This window comes from Lepidochelys olivacea (assembly GCF_965140295.1).
Source record: "Lepidochelys olivacea isolate rLepOli2 genome assembly, chromosome: 6".
Classification (NCBI taxonomy): Eukaryota; Metazoa; Chordata; order Testudines; family Cheloniidae; genus Lepidochelys; species Lepidochelys olivacea.
In genome coordinates, this window is record NC_140416.1 from 31,023,820 (window position 1) to 31,043,450 (window position 19,631).

The 19,631-nt window shown below is 45.1% G+C and overlaps 1 protein-coding gene across 10 annotated transcripts in view; it reads right to left on the reverse strand.

Moving 5' to 3' along the window:
• Nucleotides 1–19,631, reverse strand: part of LOC311521649 (uncharacterized protein) — a 144,954-nt gene that overhangs the window by 47,570 nt on the left and 77,753 nt on the right. The window lies entirely within an intron of this gene.

Consider the following 19,631-nt stretch of genomic DNA (forward strand, 5'->3'; position numbering starts at 1 on the left):
TGAATCAAAAATCCACAGCAGCAAAACTAAAATTTCCCCATCAGTGCAGGCTTTGTATCATGCAACATCTCCTTCCCCTGAGATCTGTGGTGTGGCAGCAGGGTGACAATGTTACAAACCTTAGCGTTACAAACACTAGAGTTACAAATTGACCAGTCAACCACACATTTCATTTGGAACTGTAAGGGTATGTCTACACTACGAAATTAGGTCAAAGTCAGTTTTGTAGAAAGCGTTTTGATACAGTCGATTGTGTGTGTCCCCACACAAATGCTGTAAGTGCATGTAGTCGGCAGAGTGTCCACAGTACCGAGGCAACCGTCGACTTCCAGAGCGTTGCACTGTGGGTGGCTATCCCACAGTTCCCGCAGTCTCTGCCGCCCATTTGAATTCTGGGTAGAAATCCCAGTGCCTGATGGGGCTAAAACATTGTCGCAGGTGGTTCTGGGTACATATTGTCAGCCCCCCTTCCGTGAAAGCAAGGGCAGATAATCGTTTTTCTTGAGTTACCTGTGCAGACGCCATACCACTGCAAGCATGGACCCCCGCTCAGCTAACCGTCACCATATGTCTCCTGGATGCTGGCAGACGTGGTACTGCATTGCTACACAGCAACAGTTTATTGCCTTTTGGCAGCAGACAGTGCAGTATGACTGGTAGCTGTTGTTGATGTAGTCCTGGGTGCTCTTTTACCAACCTCAATGAAGTTAGGGGCGCCTGGGCAAACATGGGAGTGACTCAGCCAGGTCATTTCCCTTTTAAGTTTTGTCTCATGGTGATTGAGTCCTACCGGCAGTGCACTGTCTTTTAATCTGCAGCCAGCAGAAGATGATGGCCAGTAGAAATACTGCACCGTCTTCTGTCGAGCACCCGGGAGATGATGATGGCTAGTGGTCGTACTGCCTGGTCTGCTGCCAGCAAGATGTATAAAGATAGCTGAAGTGGCTTAAAACAAGAACTAGACCAGATTTGTTTTGTATTCATTTTCTCCTCCCTCCCTCCCTCTGTGAAATCAACGGCCTGCTAAACCCAGTTTTGAGTTCTATCCTTGAGGGGGCCATTCAATTTCTCTCAAAGCAACCCGCTTTGTTGATTTTAATTCCCTGTAAGCCATGTCGTCAGTTGCCCCTCCATCTGTCAGGGCAACGGCAGACAATTGTTCCACGCCTTCTTTCTGTGCAGACGCCATACCACGGCAAGCATGGAGCCCGCTCAGATCACTTTGGCAATTAGGAGCACATTAAACACCACACACATTATCCAGCAGTATATGCAGCACCAGAACCTGGCAAAGTGAAACTGGGCGAGTAGGCGATGTCATTGCGGTGATGAGGACATGGACACAGACTTCTCGCAAAGCACGGGCCATGGCAATGTGGGCATCATGGTGCTAATAGGGCAGGTTCATGTGGTGGAACGCCGATTCTGTGCTCAGGAAACAAGCACAGACTGGTGGAACTACATAGTGTTGCAGGTCTGGGATGATTCCCAGTGGCTGCAAAACTTTCGCATGCGTAAGGGCACTTTCATGGAACTTTGTGACTTGCTTTCCCCTGCCCTGAGGCGCAAGAATACCAAGATGAGAGCAGCCCTCACAGTTGACAAGCGAGTAGCAATAGCCTTGTGGAAGCCTGCCACGCCAGACAGCTACCGGTCAGTCGGGAATCAATTTGGAGTGGGCAAATCTACTGTGGGGGCTGCTGTGATGCAAGTAGCCAACGCAATCAACGATCTGCTGCTATCAAGGATAGTGACCCTGGGAAATGTACAGGTCATAGTGGATGGCTTTGCTGCAATGGGATTCCCTAACTGTGGTGGGGCCATAGACAGAACCCATATCCCTATCTTGACACCGGAGCACCAAGCCGGCGAGTACATAAATCGCAAGGGGTACTTTTCAATAGTGCTGCAAGCACTGGTGGATCACAAGGGACGTTTCACCAACATCAACATGGGATGGCCGGGAAAGGTACATGACGCTCACATCTTCAGGAACTCTGGTCTGTTTCAACAGCTGCAGCAAGGGACTTTCTTCCCAGACCAGAAAATAACCATTGGGGATGTTGAAATGCCGATAGTGATCCTTGGGGACCCAGCCTACCCCTTAATGCCATGGCTCATGAAACCATACACAGGCAGCCTGGACAGTAGTCAGGAGCTGTTCAACTACAGGCTGAGCAAGTGCAGAATGGTGGTAGAATGTGAATTTGGACGTTTAAAAGCATGCTGGCGCAGTTTACTGACTCGCTTAGACCTCAGCGAAACCAATATTCCCACTGTTATTACTGCTTGCTGTGTGCTCCACAATATCTGTGAGAGTAAGGGGGAGACGTTTATGGCAGGGTGGGAGGTTGAAGCAAATTGCCTGGCTGCTGGTTACGCACAGCCAGACACCAGGGCGGTTAGAAGAGCACAGGAGAGCACGGTACGCATCAGAGAAGCTTTGAAAACCAGTTTCATGACTGGCCAGGCTACGGTGTGAAAGTTCTGTTTGTTTCTCCTTGATGAAAACCCCCACCCCTTGGTTCACTCTACTTCCCTGTAAGCTAAACCACGCTCCCCTCCTCCCTTCGAATACCGCTTGCAGAGGCAATAAAGTCATTGTTGCTTCACATTCATGCATTCTTTATTCATTCATCACAGAAACAGGGGGATAACTACCAAGGTAGCCCAGGAGGGATGGTGGAGGAGGGAAGGACAAGGCCACATAGCACTTTAAAACTTATTGAATGCCAGCCTTCTGTTGCTTGGGCAGTCCTCTGGGGTGGAATGGCTGGGTGGCCAGAGGGCCCCCCCCCAACGTTCTTGGGCATCTGGGTGAGGAGGCTATGGAACTTGGGGAAGAGGGCCATTGGTTACACAGGGGCTGTAGTGGCAGTCTGTGCTCCTGCTGCCTTTCTTGCAGCTCAACCATATGCTGGAGCATATTAGTTTGATCCTCCAGCAGCCTCAGCACTGAATCCTGCCTCCTCTCATCACGCTGCCGCCACCTTTCAGCTTCAGCCCTCTCTTTCGCCGGCCACTTACTCTCTTCAGCCCGCCACCTCTCCTCCCAGTCATTTTGTGCTTTCCTGCACTCTGACATTGTCTGCCTCCACGCATTCGTCTGTGCTCTGTCAGTGTGGGAGGACAGCATGAGCTCAGAGAACATTTCATCGCAAGTGTGTTTTTTTAGTCTTCTAATCTTCACTAGCCTCTGGGAAGGAAAAGATCCTGTGATCCTTAAAACATATGCAGCTGGTGTAGAAAAAAAAAGGGACAGTGGTATTTAAAAAGGCACATTTTATAGAACAGTGGGTACACTCTTTCACGGTAAACCTTGCTGTTAACATTACATACATAGCACATGTGCTTTCGTTCCAAGGTCGCATTTTGCCTCCCCCCAGCGCATGGCTAGCCCCTCCCCGTGGCTAACAGTGGGGAACATTTCTGTTCAGCCACAGGCAAACAGCCCAGCAGGAATGGGCACCTCTGAATGTCCCCTTAAGAAAAGCACCCTATTTCAATCAGGTGACCATGAATGATATCACTCTCCTGAGGATAACACAGAGAGATAAAGAACAGATGTTGTTTGAACGCCAGCAAACATACACTGCAATGCTTTGTTCTACAATGATTCCCGAGTATGTGCTACTGGCCTGGAGTGGTAAAGTGGTGGAATACCACTACCATGGTGGATAGAATAAGGCTGCCCTCCCCAGAAACCTTTTGCAAAGGCTTTGGGAGTACATCCAGGAGAGCCATGAATGGCAGGGCAAATTAATCATTAAACACGCTTGCTTTTAAACCATGTATAGTATTTTAAAAGGTACACTCACCAGAGGTCCCTTCGCCACCTGGCGGGTCCAGGAGGCAGCCTTGGGTGAGTTCGGGGGGTACTGGCTCCAGGTCCAGGGTGAGAAACAGTTCCTGGCTGTCGGGAAAACCGGTTTCTCTGCTTGCTTGCTGTGAGCTATCTTCCTCATCCCCAGAACCTGCTTCCGTGTTGCCTCCATCTCCATTGAAGGAGTCAAACAACACGGCTGGGGTAGTGGTGGCGGAACCCCCCTAAAATGGCATGCAGCTTCTCATAGAAGTGACATGTTTTGGGCTCTGACCCGGAGTGGCCGTTCGCCTCTCTGGTTTTCTGGTACGCTTGCCTCAGCTCCTTAAGTTTCACACGGCACTGCTTCGGGTCCCTGTTATGGCCTCTGTCCTTCATGCCCTGGGAGATTTTGACAAAGGTTTTGGCATTTCGAAAACTGGAACGGAGTTCTTATAGCACGGATTCCTCTCCCCATACAGCGATCAGATCCCATACCTCCCGTTCGGTCCGTGCTGGAGCTCTTTTGCGATTCTGGGACTCCATCATGGTCACCTCTGCTGATGAGCTTTGCATGGTGACCTACAGCTTGCCACGCTGGCCAAACAGGAAATTGAAATTCAAAAGTTCACGGGCCTTTTCCTGTCTACCTGGCCAGTGCTGTCCAGATCGGTCACAATGGCGCACTCTGGGATAACTCCCGGAGACCAATACCATCTAATTGTGTCCACAGTACCCCAAATTCGACCAGCAAGGCTGATTTCAGCGCTAATCCCCTTGTCAGGGATGGAGTAAGGAAATCGATTTTAAGAGATTTAAGATTTTAAGTTGAAAAAAAGGGCTTCGTCGTGTGGACGCGTGCAAGGTTAAATCTATTTAACGCTGTTAAATTCAACCTCAACTCCTAGTGTAGACCAGGGCTAAGGACACAATCAGGCAGCAGCGAAAAAAAGCAAATACAGTACAGTACTGGGTTAAACATAAACTACTAAAAAATAAAGGGAAAGCAGCATTTTTCTTCTGAATAGCAAAGTTTCAAAGTTGCATTAAGTCAATGTTCAGTTGTAAACTTTTGAAAGAACCATAACATTTTGTTCAGAAGTTACGAACATTTCAGAGTTACAAACAACCTCCATTCCCGAGGTTGTAGTGTAACTGTGGAGCGTGAGTTCCATACTGTCATTGGTAAAGGACATATTTGGTCTCACCCTGCCATCTAATGGTGATTTAGAGTGGTGTCAGCAATGGGTAGAGCTGGACACAGTTCAACCTCAGTTGTAGCCAACGCACCTCAGTGCAGGCTTTAAGCACGGTTTCCCAAAGGCACTCAACATGGTTTGTCTGTGCTAGACAAATAAGGTGCAACTCATGAACAGGTTTGAAGATAATAGCAATAAACTATTGGCTGCAGGTTAAATAATTCTTGAGATTGTGCACAGTTTCTTAAAATAGATCATTTTAATTAGGAGGGCCTAAAACTATGTTAACAAATCCACACCTGCATCCAGAACCTAATTCTAAAAGTGACCATGCAATGCACAAGATTTTTCACTGACACAACCGAGGCAAAACTACTCTCAGTTATGCATGGGCAACATTTTTTGACCAACACTTTTTTGGGGGGGTGAAAAATGCAGACTCAAAGACACAAACTTTGTGCCAATTTAAGTGAATTCCAAAAACTCAAAACATTTTGTTTCAACATTTTTTAAATGAAACATTTCAATTCAAAATGACTTTTTGTTTTGAGTTTTTTTGATTTGCTGAAAAAAGTTTATTTTTTGGTTCAACCCAAAATAGTACCCTGCACCTACCACATTGCCAACAAACTGAAAAAAGAAATCACTTATTCGCTCAACTCACTTACTAGCCATTAAATCAAAGTTTTAGGTTTGTGACCAAAATTGTGCCTGCCTCTTTGAATATGCCCACTATTTACTACAAGTGCATATATTTTGCCTCTGCAAAACAGACAAGGCCGCCATCTTACAAAGACTTTCACAAATACTTACCTTTATGTACTTTGCGTAGTTCTACTGATGTCAATGAGGTCTACTCACAAGTTAAGCACACATGCAAATCTTTGCAGGAGTGGGACCATGCAAATACCGGGCTGCAAATACAGTTTCCACATTTGCCTTTCATGTGCATGCCAAGGAGATGTGCTCATAAAATAGATTCCATTTGGGTGGAATCTATATTTGAATTTTTAGTAAACGTTTGAACACACGATGATAAGCTCCAATGTAGATAGGATACGTTTGTTGCTAGTTATGCTTAACCACAGCTTATATGATTAGCAACACATGCTTATGTAGATAGGACATTCAACTTTACAAATCACGTTCATTAATGTATTAATTAGCATTGTTCAAACATGATTAAAATTCAAGTATAGACAGATACTTTTGAATATTTTGCCTTAAGTGATATAACAGCCTCATCTCCTATTTAAAAGTGGTTTAGGCACTAAGGACCAGATTTTTAAAGGTATTCAGGCACCTAAAGATGCAGATAGGCTCCTACTGAGATCTGCAAAAGCACCTACCCACCAGGAATTAGGAACTTACGTACTTTTGAAAAGCCCACTGTGGGGGCCTAAATATCTTTAAAAATCTGGCATTAGGGAGCCTAAATTGCATAGAAAGTGGTGTCTAAGGGTGGGATTCACAAAGGTATTTAGGTGCCTAACTCTTGTTGGGATCAATGAGAATTAGGTGCCTAAAAACCTTTGTGAATCCCATCCCTAAGAGCATAAGTCACATTTGAAAATGGGATTTACTGTCATAAGTCTCTTTGGCATGTCTGAAAATTCTAACCCTACCCTTAAAAGAGCCAAGCTGAAAATTCAGGTTAAGAAGTGTTTGGAGTAAAATCTGTCAAACTGAGTCTTTCATTAATGAAATTGTCTGTCTAGTTTCAGGAATATCTTTTTCAATATAGAAGCCAATGGAAGCAGGCACCTGAAATGGAGGAAGGCCCATAACCCTTTTCTTGGGAGCATGTTTCAGGAATTTCCAGCCTTTGCTGTGCGCATCTCTACTCCCAAGTGTGAAAACAGAAGAAGGCTAGGAAAAAAGTCAGTGTGGCTGCGTACACACTGATGATGAATGTGTTTCTTTTACCTTGAAATCTGAGCAGTCTCCCAGAGATGTCTGCAGGGCAGTTGTGTGCTGTATGGGTCTGGGCCTATAAATCAAAGCTTGTTTGTTTCCCAGTGGGATTGCAACACAGACTAAAGGGAGGCACACTTACCGAATCTGTCTTTATTAAAATGGGTCCGATGAGAGAGCTTGTATATCTCCTTGATTGGGATAAAGTATCTTTCCCATTTACTTTAAAAATGGCTCAAGCATGGCTGACTACGTTAGCTCTCTCTTCCACTTTATCCGTACACGCTTGGCTGTGTTTACCTTTCTGTGATTAGTAGCTTCACGATGTAAAGCATTCCATTCTCCAGTCAAACACAAACAGCAGCAAAGTCTTCCAGATCAGTGATCCTCAGAGGCAGTTAATTATAGAGCACATTCAGGAGCTGGCAAGATTGATTCCCACTTTCTGGCTGCAGGGTACAGAGCTGATCTGGGTAAAAGGGCAGCTGAGCTAAAACGTTTGGCATGTTCCTTAGGAGGAGTCTAATAAAAACATGTTTTCAAGTCATGTTCTTACTTCTCCCCCCAAGCCATTAGGATGACTCAGGTAGATACACTCACAGACTCACCAAAAAGCAACCACAAAGCTTTCTCAGGTGCATCTGTGATCACCAAAAGAATATTCAAGGGGAGAATTCATGTTTGACCATGAAATACGCACAGACTAAACACTGGACTCTGCCCAAGCCACTGTCCTTTTACGTTGCTTCTGTGGGGTAAAAGGGATGAAACCGACCACTAGAGAGTGCTCCCAACTCAAGGATCCCCCTCCATCACAGATCCAAGAAAGTAGTTCTATGCGAAATCCCCTTTAGGCCTGTCATGGAATCATGTCAGGAGTGGGAGGGACCATCATCAGAGTATGGTGTGCTCCAGCTATTTTACACTAGAGAGTCGTCCCAATGCAGCACAGAGCAGCCTGGGGGCCGGGAGCAAGAGATCCTCCTTTGCCGCTCTGTGGTCAGTGCAGAACTGGAAGAACAGAAAATCTGGCCCTCAAAGGCCGTCATACTGTCAAACAAGTAGGTAACACCACTTACCACATCTATAGCAACTTGATGATCTCAAAGCACTTTACAAATATTAATGACCTCAGCTTCTCAACATCCCTGGGAGGCAGGTAAGTGGCGTTAGCCCCACTTTGGAGATGGGGAAACCGAAGGACAGAAAGGATTAGACACTTGCCCCTGGTCTCATGGTGAGTCCATGTCACAGCTAGGAATAAACTCTGCCTAGATCTTATATTGCCCCCATCACTGCAGAATCTCCTATCATTCCTGTACTTTAGCCACAAGCTCATCCTTCCGCCCCTGGTTTACAGTCACCCACCCTAGAATAGTAAAAAGTCATCTCCTTCGCATAAGAACTATTTGTGATGTTCTATTGTAGTTCTGTGACAGGGAGTGTGATGATGTGTGGGGCCGGCGTCTCTCATTTCTTGATGACAACTGGTTAAGACAGGTGCACCTGACTCATGATTTGCCACTCTCGTAACTACGTGCTACTCATTGACCTGACCCAGATGTGACTCGCAAAAGAACGTATTAAAAACGCATCCAAATGGATGCTATGATGATTGAGGCCACATAAGTATTCAGACAGACAGACAGAAATGGTACTCTGCATGTGGGCAATGTTATCACGGTACCAACAAATCTGGCTTTAAAGCACTAGCATTTCATTCATAGAGGAATCCTCTTCCAAGGGTATCATAAGGCACCACCTAGAGGGGAGTACGTCCACTCATTTTTGATGGGTCATGCCATTTAAGATGCTACATGATTACTACTCTCCTAGATTTTGCTTTCTACGCTCCCCTGAACCTGAACCCCCTACCTGGTGCCAAAGAAGTGCCACAGTAAACTAGAGTGGTTTAAGTGAAACATTCCTTTTAGTAAAAAGAAAAGGAGGACTTGTGGCACCTTAGAGACTAACCAATTTATTAGAGCATAAGCTTTCGTGAGCTACAGCTCACTTCCTCAGATGCATATCGTGGAAACTGCAGCAGGCTTTATATATACACAGAGAATATGAAACAATACCTATTCCCACCCCACTGTCCTGCTGGTAATAGCTTATCTAAAGTGATTTCCAGCACAAATCCAGGTTTTCTCACCCTCCACCCCCCCACACAAATTCACTCTCCTGCTGGTGATAGCCCATCCAAAGTGACAACTCTTTACACAATGTGCATGACAATCAAGCTGGGCTATTTCCTGCATAAATCCAGGTTCTCACATCCCCCCCACCCCCATACACACACAAACTCACTCTCCTGCTGGTAATAGCTCATCCAAACTGACCACTCTTCAAGTTAAAATCCAAGTTAAACCAGAACATCTGGGGGGCGGGGGTAGGAAAAAACAAGAGGAAACAGGCTACCTTGCATAATGACTTAGCCACTCCAAGTCTCTATTTAAGCCTAAATTAATAGTATCCAATTTGCAAATGAATTCCAATTCAGCAGTTTCTCGCTGGAGTCTGGATTTGTAGTTTTTTTGTTTTAAGATAGCAACCTTCATGTCTGTGATTGCGTGACCAGAGAGATTGAAGTGTTCTCCGACTGGTTTATGAATGTTATAATTCTTGACATCTGATTTGTGTCCATTTATTCTTTTACGTAGAGACTGTCCAGTTTGACCAATGTACATGGCAGAGGGGCATTGCTGGCACATGATGGCATATATCACATTGGTGGATGTGCAGGTGAACGAGCCTCTGATAGTGTGGCTGATGTTATTAGGCCCTGTGATGGTGTCCCCTGAATAGATATGTGGGCACAGTTGGCAACGGGCTTTGTTGCAAGGATAAGTTCCTGGGTTAGTGGTTCTGTTGTGTGGTATGTGGTTGTTGGTGAGTATTTGCTTCAGGTTGCGGGGCTGTCTGTAGGCAAGGACTGGCCTGTCTCCCAAGATTTGTGAGAGTGTTGGGTCATCCTTTAGGATAGGTTGTAGATCCTTAATAATGCGTTGGAGGGGTTTTAGTTGGGGGCTGAAGGTGACGGCTAGTGGCGTTCTGTTTTACTAAAACTAGACAAGCCATTTACAACGCACACTTTGCTTCTCTACAAAAGAAAAAGGACACTAAACTTTCTAAACTACTACATGCTACAAGGGGCCACAGCAATGGTTCCCTCAACCCACCTAGCAATATTGTTAACCTATCCAACTATACTCTCAGCCCAGCAGAAGCAGCTGTTCTATCTCGGGGCCTCTCCTTCTGCCCCTCCACCCCCACGAACATGATACAGTTCTGTGGTGACCTAGAATCCTATTTTCGACGTCTCCGACTCAAGGAATATTTCCAAAATACCTCTGAACAGCATACTAATCCACAGAGGTCTCCCAACCAACACTACAGAAAGAGGGATTCTAGGTGGACTCCTCCTGAAGGTCGAAACAGCAGACTGGACTTCTACATAGAGTGCTTCCGCCGACGTGCACGGGCTGAAATTGTGGAAAAGCAGCATCACTTGCCCCATAACCTCAGCCATGCGGAACGCAATGCCATCCACAGCCTCAGAAACAACTCTGACATCATAATCAAAAAGGCTGACAAAGGAGGTGCTGTTGTCGTCATGAATAGGTCGGAATATGAACAAGAGGCTGCTCGGCAGCTCTCCAACACGAGTTTCTACAAGCCATTACCCTCTGATCCCACTGAGAGTTACCAAAAGCAACTACAGCATTTGCTCAAGAAACTTCCTGAAAAAGCACAAGATCAAATCCGCACAGACACACCCCTGGAACCCCGACCTGGGATATTCTATCTACTACCCAAGATCCATAAACCTGGAAATCCTGGGCGCCCCATCATCTCAGGCATTGGCACCCTGACAGCAGGATTGTCTGGCTATGTAGACTCCCTCCTCAGGCCCTACGCTACCAGCACTCCCAGCTACCTTCGAGACACCACTGACTTCCTGAGGAAACTACAATCCATCGGTGATCTTCCTGATAACACCATCCTGGCCACTATGGATGTAGAAGCCCTCTACACCAACATTCCACACAAAGATGGACTACAAGCCGTCAAGAACACTATCCCCGATAATGTCACGGCTAACCTGGTGGCTGAACTTTGTGACTTTGTCCTTACCCATAACTACTTCACATTTGGGGACAATGTATACCTTCAGATCAGCGGCACTGCTATGGGTACCCGCATGGCCCCACAGTATGCCAACATTTTTATGGCTGATTTAGAACAACGCTTCCTCAGCTCTCGTCCCCTAAAGCCCCTACTCTACTTGCGCTATATTGATGACATCTTCATCATCTGGACCCATGGAAAAGAAGCCCTTGAGGAATTCCACCATGATTTCAACAATTTCCATCCCACCACCAACCTCAGCCTGGTCCAGTCCACACAAGAGATCCACTTCCTGGACACTACAGTGCTAATAAACAATGGTCACATAAACACCACCCTATACCGGAAACCTACTGACCGCTATTCCTACCTGCATGCCTCCAGCTTTCACCCTGACCACACCACACGATCCATCGTCTACAGCCAAGCTCTGCGATACAACCGCATTTGCTCCAACCCCTCAGACAGAGACAAACACCTACAAGATCTCTGTCAAGCTTTCTTACAACTACAATACCCACCTGCAGAAGTAAAGAAACAGATTGATAGAGCCAGAAGAGTTCCCAGAAGTTACCTACTACAGGACAGGCCTAACAAAGAAAATAACAGAACGCCACTAGCCGTCACCTTCAGCCCCCAACTAAAACCCCTCCAACGCATTATTAAGGATCTACAACCTATCCTAAAGGATGACCCAACACTCTCACAAATCTTGGGAGACAGGCCAGTCCTTGCCTACAGACAGCCCCGCAACCTGAAGCAAATACTCACCAACAACCACATACCACACAACAGAACCACTAACCCAGGAACTTATCCTTGCAACAAAGCCCGTTGCCAACTGTGCCCACATATCTATTCAGGGGACACCATCACAGGGCCTAATAACATCAGCCACACTATCAGAGGCTCGTTCACCTGCACATCCACCAATGTGATATATGCCATCATGTGCCAGCAATGCCCCTCTGCCATGTACATTGGTCAAACTGGACAGTCTCTACGTAAAAGAATAAATGGACACAAATCAGATGTCAAGAATTATAACATTCATAAACCAGTCGGAGAACACTTCAATCTCTCTGGTCACGCAATCACAGACATGAAGGTCGCTATCTTAAAACAAAAAAACTACAAATCCAGACTCCAGCGAGAAACTGCTGAATTGGAATTCATTTGCAAATTGGATACTATTAATTTAGGCTTAAATAGAGACTTGGAGTGGCTAAGTCATTATGCAAGGTAGCCTGTTTCCTCTTGTTTTTTCCTACCCCCCCCCCCCAGATGTTCTGGTTTAACTTGGATTTTAACTTGAAGAGTGGTCAGTTTGGATGAGCTATTACCAGCAGGAGAGTGAGTTTGTGTGTGTATGGGGGTGGGGGGGATGTGAGAACCTGGATTTATGCAGGAAATAGCCCAGCTTGATTGTCATGCACATTGTGTAAAGAGTTGTCACTTTGGATGGGCTATCACCAGCAGGAGAGTGAATTTGTGTGGGGGGGTGGAGGGTGAGAAAACCTGGATTTGTGCTGGAAATCACTTTAGATAAGCTATTACCAGCAGGACAGTGGGGTGGGAATAGGTATTGTTTCATATTCTCTGTGTATATATAAAGCCTGCTGCAGTTTCCACGATATGCATCTGAGGAAGTGAGCTGTAGCTCACGAAAGCTTATGCTCTAATAAATTGGTTAGTCTCTAAGGTGCCACAAGTCCTCCTTTTCTTTTTGCGAATACAGACTAACACGGCTGTTACTCTGATTCCTTTTAGTAGGGATTTAAACAATGCTTTGCGATTAACATACACTAGATGGCAGACTCGCACCATGGCACAAGCCCCAGCCTAGCAATGCTGGGAGTTTTGTGGACTTTTCCTCTGCAGGGCTGTAGTTCAGGTTTTGAAAGAGAGCGCAATGAACACTTTCAGTAATTCCTACTTTATTTTTTAAGGCTGCATTTGAGCAGATATTTGTTTGTGATATGTACAGCATGTTTTCACTTTCCAAAAATCACGTATTAAGCAGCAAAGACATATGTTCTATACTTTACATTAAGGTTTTCATTAGGGTATGGAATAAGTAATATAACAAGGAACAGGTAAGAATGACTGAAAAATCTAGAGAAAATTCACTTTCCATTGTGTTAAAGCTGGCACCTTAATATCCCAGTAGCCTGGAGATCCCTTCCCAGCATCCCTTTGTTGGCACACCAAGATCCATGCTCATTTGAATCCAGCATCTAAAGAAATAGAATTCTCAGACCTACAATAATAAGCCAAAAGCCACTATGATGTCTGCAGGGAATTTACTCCTCTGCAGAAATGTGAAGCTACTTGTGTAGTTTAAAAGAGACCCAACATCATGGGCTTTCACATTTGGCGCTTTCTTCTCTTTCTTGTTTGGGTTTGATACGCTGGCCATAGATCAGCGGTTTGAACTGTTCCAGTCATGAAATCCTATTACCACTGAGCTGCTTTAGGAAACTGTCTTCTATTTGTTGAACAGCTATAATTCCAGAAGGTTCTGGCCATATATTAGCAGTACAGATACTTTGAATTGCTCTGTCACCTTGGTAAAGTCACTTAACTTCTCTATGTCTCGGTTTGTCCATCAGTGATGACGATGATGATGATATTACCAATCCCACAGGGGAATTGTGAGGCTTAGTTAACGTTTTAAGTGTTTTGACAGCCTTGGAAGAAGAATACTGTAAGCAGCTACCATGGCCCTGTGGCACGCAGACCAGCCTTGTAACTGATGGATCTGGCTGCTGGAAGGTTCTCCTACCAGCATTGGGATTGTGGCCAGGAGATCCCTGGCTGCCAGAAAGCCTCTGGGAGCTGCTTGGCAACCAGCTTAAATTACAGCAGCCTCCAGTTTCCTCTAATTAAACACTGGGAACTAGGCCATCATGTAGACAGTCCTAGGAGCAGAGGATTGCAAAAAGGTAGCTTAAAGTCACCTATGCACACCTTGCCCTCTTGAGCTGGCGCTGAGCCTGCCTTGGCCATATCAGAGAATCAGGACTAGTAAGTGAGATAGCACAGTGGGAGTGTGGCAAAGGTATTGCAGAGTGTAGGGCAGAGTTCTGTGGACTCAGTTTTCAAAGTTGACTGTTAAGTCAGGGCAACCAGTTCTGCCGCTAGGCATTCAAATCAGTAGTTAGATGCCCAAGATTCCATTTTAGGCTCATCAGTGCAAATGTGAGCCTTCATAGAATCATAGAATATCAGGGTTGGAAGGGACCTCAGGAGGTCATCTAGTCCAACCCCCTGCTCAAAGCAGGACCGATCCCCAACTAAATCATCCCAGCCAGGCCTTTGTCAAGCCTGACCTTAAAAACTTCTAAGGAAGGAGATTCCACCACCTCCCTAGGTAACGCATTCCAGTGTTTCAACATCCTCGTCATGAAAAAGTTTTTCCTAACATCCAACCTAAATCTCCCCCACTGCAACTTGAGACCATTACTCCTTGTTCTGTCATCTGCTACCACTGAGAACAGTCTAGAGCCATCCTCTTTGGAACCCCCTTTCAGGTAGTTGAAAGCAGCTATCAAATCCCCCCTCATTCTTCTTTTCTGAAGACTAAACATCCCCAGTTCCCTCAGCCTCTCCTCATAAGTCATGTGTTCCAGTCCCCTAATCATTTTTGTTGCCCTCCACTGGACTCTTTCCAATTTTTCCACATCCTTCTTGTAGTGTGGGGCCCAAAACTGGACACAATACTCCAGATGAGGCCTCACCAATGTCAAATAGAGGGGAACAATCACTTCCCTCGATCTGCTGGCAATGCCCCTACTTATACATCCCAAAATGCCATTGGCCTTCTTGGCAAGAAGGGCACACTGTTGACTCATATCCAACTTCTCGTCCACTGTAACTCCTAGGTCCTTTTCTGCAGAACTGCTGCCGAGCCATTCGGTCCCTAGTCTGTAGCAGTGCATGGGATTCTTCCGTCCTAAGTGCAGGACTCTGCACTTGTCCTTGTTGAAACTCATCAGATTTCTTTTGGCCAAATCCTCCAATTTGTCTAGGTCCCTCTGTATCCTATCCCTACCCTCCAGCGTATCTACCATTCCTCCCAGTTTAGTGTCATCTGCAAACTTGCTGAGGGTGCAATCCACACCATCCTCCATATCATTAATGAAGATATTGAACAAAACCACCCCCCAGGACCAACCCCTGGGGCACTCTACTTGATACCGGCTGCCAACTAGACATGGAGCTATTGATCACTACCCACTGAACCCGACAATCTAGCCAGCTTTCTATCCACCTTATAGTCCATTCATCCAGCCCATACTTCTTTAACTTGCTGGCAAGAATACTGTGGGAGACCGTGTCAAAAGCTTTGCTAAAGTCAAGGAACAACACGGCCACTGCTTTCCCTTCATCCACAGAGCCAGTTATCTCGTCATAGAAGGCAATTAGATTAGTCAGGCACGACTTGCCCTTGGTGAATCCATGCTGACTGTTCCTGATCACTTTCCTCTCCTCTAAGTGCTTCAGAATTGATTCCTTGAGGACCTGCTCCATGATTTTTCCAGGGACTGAGGTGAGGCTGACTGGCCTGTAGTTCCCAGGATCCTCCTCCTTCCCTTTTTTAAAGACGGGCACTACATTAGCCTTTTCTAAGTCATCTGGGACCTCCCCCCAATCGCCATGAGTTTTCAAAGATAATGGCCAAAGGCTCTGCAATCACATCCGCCAACTCCTTTAGCACTCTCGGATGCAACACATCTGGCCCCATGGACTTGTGCTCGTCCAGCTTTTCTAAATAGTCCCGAACCACTTCTTTCTCCACAGAGGGCTGGTCACCTCCTCCCCATGCTGTGCTGCCCAGTGCAGTAGTCTGGGAGCTGACCTTGTTCCTGAAGACAGAGGCAAAAAAAGCATTGAGTACATTAGCTTTTTCCACATCCTCTGTCACTAGGTTGTCTCCCTCATTCAGTAAGGGGCCCACACCTCCCTTGACTTTCTTCTTGTTGCTAACATACCTGAAGAAACCCTTCTTGTTACTCTTAACATCTCTTGCTAGCTGCAACTCCAGGTGTGATTTGGCCTTCCTGATTTCACTCCTGCAAGCCCGAGCAATATTTTTATACTCATCCCTGGTCATTTGTCCAAACTTCCACTTCTTGTAAGCTTCTTTTTTGTATTTAAGATCAGCAAGAATTTCACTGTTAAGCCAAGCCGGTCGCCTGCCATATTTACTATTCTTTCTACACATCGGGATGGTTTGTCTCTGTAACCTCAAAAAGGATTCTTTAAAAAACAGCCAGCTCTCCTGGACTCCTTTCCCCCTCATGTTATTCTCCCAGGGGATCTTGCCCATCTGTTCCCTGAGGGAGTCAAAGTCTGCTTTTCTGAAGTCCAGGGTCTGTATTCTGCTGCTCTCCTTTCTTCCTTGTGTTAGGATCCTGAACTCGACCATTTCATGGTCACTGCCTCCCAGGTTCCCATCCACTTTTGCTTCCCCTGCTAATTCTTCCCGGTTTGTGAGCAGCAGGTCAAGAAGAGCTCTGCCCCTAGTTGGTTCCTCCAGCACTTGCACCAGGAAATTGTCCCCTACATTTTCCAAAAACTTCCTGGATTGCCTGTGCACCGCTGTATTGCCCTCCCAGCAGATATCAGGGTGATTGAAATCTCCCATGAGAACCAGGGCCTGCGATCTAGTAACTTCTGCGAGGTGCCGGAAGAAAGCCTCGTCCACCTCATTCCCCTGGTTTGGTGGTCTATAGTAGACTCCCACCACGACATCACCCTTGTTGCTCACGCTTCTAAACTTAATCCAGAGACTCTCAGGTTTTTCTGCAGTTTCATACTTGAGCTCTGAGCAGTCATACTGCTCTCTTACATACAGTGCAACTCCCCCACCTTTTCTGCCCTTCCTGTCCTTCAATTGCGCCCAGTTTTGAAAACTGGTTTAACGTCCTGCATTTGTTAGTTCTTTTGTTCCTTGCAGTGTTACTTTTCACTGCTCTTTCCTTTAGTAACAAGGTCATTAGGATTTACCAGCTGTTCAAACACTTTTGAAGCGCTAATATTTAAACACTTTCTTGTGTTACAGAAATTTCCCTAAATTGTAAAATATACTGTATTACAAAAGGGGAGAGTCATCCCTTCAAAAGAAGTTTCTTGGTTTGCTGTGCTGGCAGAAAACCATCATTGGCAGCTTCAAATACATGGACAATACTTATTGTCCAGATTCTGCAAACAGAGTCAAAGCTGCTTTAGCAGCATGGTAAATAGGCCCCCTTATCTCAGCAATAGAGCTCACAGAACTGGAGAAATTTTATCTGTAAATTAAATTCCAGCCCTCACTGTTAAGTAGTTCCTTAAATTAATCTGATAAAGATGCTTGAATCACTTAGAACACGGAATTCTTCTGACCCCACCTTGCTAACATGTTCTAACCCTGTAAATGATTATTTCATAGTCTCTCTCAAATATACACTTTGTGGAATCTGTCTTGCTCCCAGTGACTCTGAGCTCTCCCTGGTGAGCTGCACTTTCCTGGCTGAAGGCTTCTTTTAAAACCCAGCTCACATTTTCCCCTACATTGCACAGAAGAAGCCTTTGAAAAGAACATTCTTGCGCCCAGAAAAGCGTTCATGCAATTTGAACACGTCTATAGCTCGCAACTTGAGATGCCTCTGCTGTTTTCAGAAATACATTGTGGTTAGGGACACAGAAAATGTATTTTGGTTTAATAATCTAATTTTTTTAACACATTTGTTAATGGATTTTACCTAAATAAATAAGCTTATTTCATTATCAGGCAGTATTCACTGATCTATTTTATCTAGTTTTGCAGATACCACAGGTATGCTTTCTTCTGATATACAAGCACAAAATGGTGGTGGTAGTGGGACGTGAATATAACACCTTCCAATCAAGGTTCTCAAATGGTGAAAAGGTAAGTAAGTACCCCCACACACACCTGTCAGACAGCAAAAATTGTTGTTACACCCACCCTGAAGGTGCAGATTATTTCCTCATGGTCACACAGCAAGCCAGTGGGAGAGCTGTAATGAAACCCAGGAGTTCTGATTGCTAGTTCCTTATTTGGTCTACATTGACTTTTATTGGCACTTGTCTCACACATCACATTAAGGAATTTGGATTTTCACCAATGCCAGTGAGAACTCCTTTAAGCCAGATCCTGAAAAAACATGCTTATCGTTAAGCATGTGGGTAATACCATTGATCTTAACGGGGCTTCATCTTAAGCACCTGCACAGTCTTTGTGTGTTTGGGGAGGTCTTAATTGGTCTCCTTTACATGTCACTAGTTAAGTTTCCATTCAAGGAAGCAAAATATCAGGGAGGACAAGCTACTTGACCTATACTTGCTATTTTTATTTCCAGCATTTGTGGCCTTGCTGAGACCCGTTAAGAATTAGCTGTGATATTACACCCCAGATGAGTAGAAACAACAGATCTCAGTGCAGACTGTCTACATTTAGCACAATGATTTAGTTACTGCTTTCCTCCACCCAACTTCTTTCTTATTCCCATTAGCGACACGCTGGCTGTAGAGAAAACTTATTCATGCTCTAGAAATGTAATATTTACTCAAAACAATTTTTATTTGGCTTGGCTTCTTCCCAGTGCCATAAAGTGATAGCCAACCCCATGTGCTTACATAGACAACATGTGCATCTGAGTCATATTTATTATCCCAGTTATAAAAAAAGCACACAATTTTGTTGTTTGGTGCAATCGAATGGGACTCAAGGAAGCGGCACGTCTTGAGCATTGCCTTTTTCTGGAATCTGCAAAAATTTGCCATGCTCCAAATTTAGAACTTGTGGGTGGAAGCTAAGCAGGGAGCCAACTGTTTATACCATTACATCACAGGAATTGAGGGCTTTACTCCGAAGGATCCAAGAAAATTAATGAAGAGCAGAGGCTGTAAAATTCCCATCTGTTTAAATTTAAGTCATGGCAGAGAGGTAATTATTAATAAAAGTGGCTTTATTTGCAGCATGGTAATCTCATTGCTTAAATTAAACATATCCCTTTTCAGTGCATTTTACTAGTCTGTTGGAACTTGTAAGGGTAACGGTTAAGGATTAACATTTGTAAAGGACAGGCTCAGTGAAGCTCTGAGATCATTCTAGTTAAAATCACACTCCACTGAACAAGCTTTTAAAATAAATAAATAAATAAATAAATAAAAAGCCCAAGTCGTGCACTTATCAAAATGGCATCACTCTTCTCCTGGCTCAAGAGGGTGACTGGGATGTGGCTCATACTTCTGCTGCAGAGAGACAAAGGATCTCAAATGGACACTGATCAACACTGCATGTAATTAATTTGAAAAGTGTTTCAATTTGCTTGACCTTCCTGGTTTGGGGCAGCCCGTACAAACTTGAACGTCTGGATCAGTCTCTCAGGAGTAGACAGTGAAGCAGTAGGGCAAGTTACCAACATGTAGGGGGTGTGCACAGATTGTCCGATTCCTTACTCCTACTCACTGTGTATTCCCATAACTCCCACGGCAGACATGCTTTTACACACGCTAGGGTCACAAGCTTCACGAAAGATTGTAATTCAAACCAGTGCCTGTGTTGGGGAGGGATT